Here is a 3,389-nt window from a genome sequence, read left to right on the forward strand (position 1 = left end):
AAGAGCGATAGATGGCATTTACTTTTTTCACAAAGAAGCTGGCTAACGACTCACAGTGGGCAAGAGAGCAAATCTCCGTAATAGGAAGTCTGTTCACTGTGAGCTCCTTCAAGACTTTAAAAACCAGTTTGGATGGGTTAGAGCTCGCCTGGAACTCCCGTGCATAGTAGTCAGCTCGGGCCGGCAGACAGCTCTATGGTATGTCTTTACCTTAGCCAGGTAGCATACTTTTAGGTCTTTATCGTAATTCTTCCTCCATGCTCTTTCAGCTTGTCGGCAGGAAGCTTTAATACATCTAAGTGCCTCCGAGTACCAGGGATTAGGCTGAGAAGATCGATTCCTTCTCCAGCTGGCCGGGATTAATGCGTCAAGCGCTTGAACAATCCAAGCGCAAAAGATGTTATACACAGTTGCAACGTCATCCGTATGAGCCAGAGGTGTAGTGATCAGAAGACGGTGGAAATCCTCCAATTTGAGCTTTTTCCAGGGTCGCCTGAAAGATGTTTTATCGGGCTTCCCAGTAGAGTGTGTCACCATTGTAATAAAGAGCTCAATGAGGTAGTGATCACTCCATCCCATGGGTCTAGGGGGTGAGACCTCGGTCAGTTGAAGGCTTGTAAAGACCGGATCAAGAATATGACCACCCTCATGGGTCGGATGACGGACCAGTTGGGGTAGCTGTACTGCTTCAAGATCGTCCAGCAGACCTCTAACCACTGGTATCTCCATGGCATCAAAGTGAATATTAAGATCTCCGATGATGGTAATGTTGGAGGAGAACAGAGAGAGAGAGCTTACCAGCTCAGGAAGAGCTTTCCTGAAAGCACTGTCACTCCCTGGAGGGCGGTATATCAGAAGACCTGACAGTGTTTGATGCTGACTAATGCTGATGGAAAAATGGGCGCACTCTGCGCCAGCCAAGTCCATAGGCTTCCAGGTACAGGTGAAGCAAGTTTTAAAAGCCACAGCTATGCCTCCACCTCTCCCCTTGCGATTTAATGTATGGATTGCGTAGCCCGGGGGGTGGGCCAGATTAATAATGGCCGTATCCTCATCGCCTAGCCAGGTCTCCGTCATAAAGAAGACATCAGGACCTTCTAAAGAGATAAGTTCATAAATATCTCGATGTTGTTTCGACAGGGATCTGACATTATGGTGCCAGAGTTTAATGGCACTAGGAGGAGTAGGTTCCTTCTTACGATGTAACAGTGCCTGGCTAGGGGCCATCATCGGTGCCGATAGTTCCCACCAACCACATGGGCAGGTACGGGGACCGCACAGGGGATGCTGAGCCGAGTGCGAACAAGAGGGAAGACTTCGTCTGATCAAGCGAAGAGCCTGACTAGAGTACTGATGGATCATACTAGCGACACGATAGTGTCCTGCCGCGGCCCGCGCGTCCTTAGCGTGGACGGGCACAGACGGGCAGACTCTGGCTTGACTCAGGCGCGAGTCAGGCGCTACCGCTGCGCGTCACCGCTGCGCGGGTGGTGTGAGCTTTAAATAGAAGCTCACCTGGACTCCTGAGAAGCGCTAGAGCGCTCAGGCAAGTGGCGCGTTAAGCAGTAACCACCCCCAAGATGGCGACCAGGCGCCACGAGAAGGCAGCAAAGAAGGCAACAGACTCCGCTCAAAACGCGGTGAGGGCACAATTATGGTGCAAGTGTGGGGGCACAGCGGAAATATTAAAAACAAGGGAATACAAAATTAGAGGAACCAAGATAGAAAAACGGTAATTTTAAAATACAAATAAGCACAGCGCGCTTGAATTCACAGCAGTAAAGTGCGCGTAATGGCACCTTTCCCAAGGCCGAGCAGCTAAAGTGCTCGCCTTAAATAGAAGCTCACCTGGACTCCTGAGAAGCGCTAGAGCGCTCAGGCAAGTGGCGCGTTAAGCAGTAACCACCCCCAAGATGGCGACCAGGCGCCACGAGCAAGCAGCAAAGAAGGCAACAAACTCTGCTCAAAACGCGGTGAGGGCACAATTATGGTGCAAGTGTGGGGGCACAGCGGAAATATTATTAAAAACAAGGGAATACAAAATTAGAGGAACCAAGATAGAAAAACGGTAATTTTAAAATACAAATAAGCGCAGCGCGCTTGAATTCACAGCAGCAAAGTGCACGTAATGGCACCTTTCCCAAGCTGTATATGCAAATAAATGGATGTTCAATAGTTTATTTGCATGTGTGAGTATGTGTGTGAGTAACATTTGGAAGACTGTCGGTGTGTTAACGGATGTAAAGGTGTCTCACTACATATGATAAGTGAGTATATGTATGAATGACTATTTAGAACTGTTGGTGAATGAGTGGATGTGTATATAAATGGTGGAATTACTGAATTGGTTGTTGTAACTGGTATAGGTATCTCCACTTTTTTGTAAATGTTAGTTTCTATTTTTGAATATGTGTTTCAAGGGTTACATTACACTGAAAGGAGGTCTGTCACTCTGTCACAAGGATGGAGTCATCAGTGATGTCATGAGTGATGTCACTGACCATTTCATGAGTGATGTAATATGTGACGTCATCAGCAGTGCATTACACGCGCACGTTATAGTGAGTCCAACTAACTATAACGTGGAATTTCAATGGTTTTATGTCAGTAAAATTTCCAGGTAACCATAACTGGTGTGAAACCTATGGTTTTTTCAGTGAATTTCATAGGTTTTTGTAAATGCTAATTCCTAACTATAAGTCATACTTTATAAGTAAGACTGTTAACGCTCTAGTTGTTCTTTAGAACACTCTGGTACATTCTATCATTGGGCTATAGTTGGTCTACATATGGCTGATATTTGGGCTACATTTGTATTTTTTTGTCTCTGGTGGCCATCTTTGGGCTACATTGGGCTACATTGGGCTACATTGGGCTACATTGGGCTACATTTGGGCTACATTTGGTCTCTAACATATATATAGCCCAATGTAGCACAATATATATTTTTTCAAAGTTAATTTTCGTAAAAACCACTTGAGTATAGCAAAGGCACATCGGGCTACCAGTCACTACAATTTTTCCCATTTTTTTTAAATTCTTTTTTGCCTTGGAGCGCTCCTGGTGCGCGGCCCGGTGAGCGCCCCGGAGAGCGTACTCGTTTGAAGCGCCCCGGTGCGCGAACCGGGAAGCGTCCCGTTAGCGCCAATGTCGCAAACGAAAACATGATCGTGACGTATCGCGTAGCCGCGTCCACGTGATACGCACGGCGTAAACGCACCCGGAAGCATTCGACGCGCTTGCGCGACGCGCCCCTGGCCGCGCCTCGGGATGCACCCCGGGGCGCGTAGCGTAAGCGCGTCGGGTCATATGACCTGAAAATAACACTTTTGATTGGTTCACAACAGTTTTGTTTTCCAAATGATCAAGGACCCCACCTTTTTTCCTCA

Source organism: Lissotriton vulgaris, unplaced genomic scaffold (genome assembly GCF_964263255.1).
Source record: "Lissotriton vulgaris unplaced genomic scaffold, aLisVul1.2 SCAFFOLD_5537, whole genome shotgun sequence".
NCBI lineage: Eukaryota > Metazoa > Chordata > Amphibia > Caudata > Salamandridae > Lissotriton > Lissotriton vulgaris.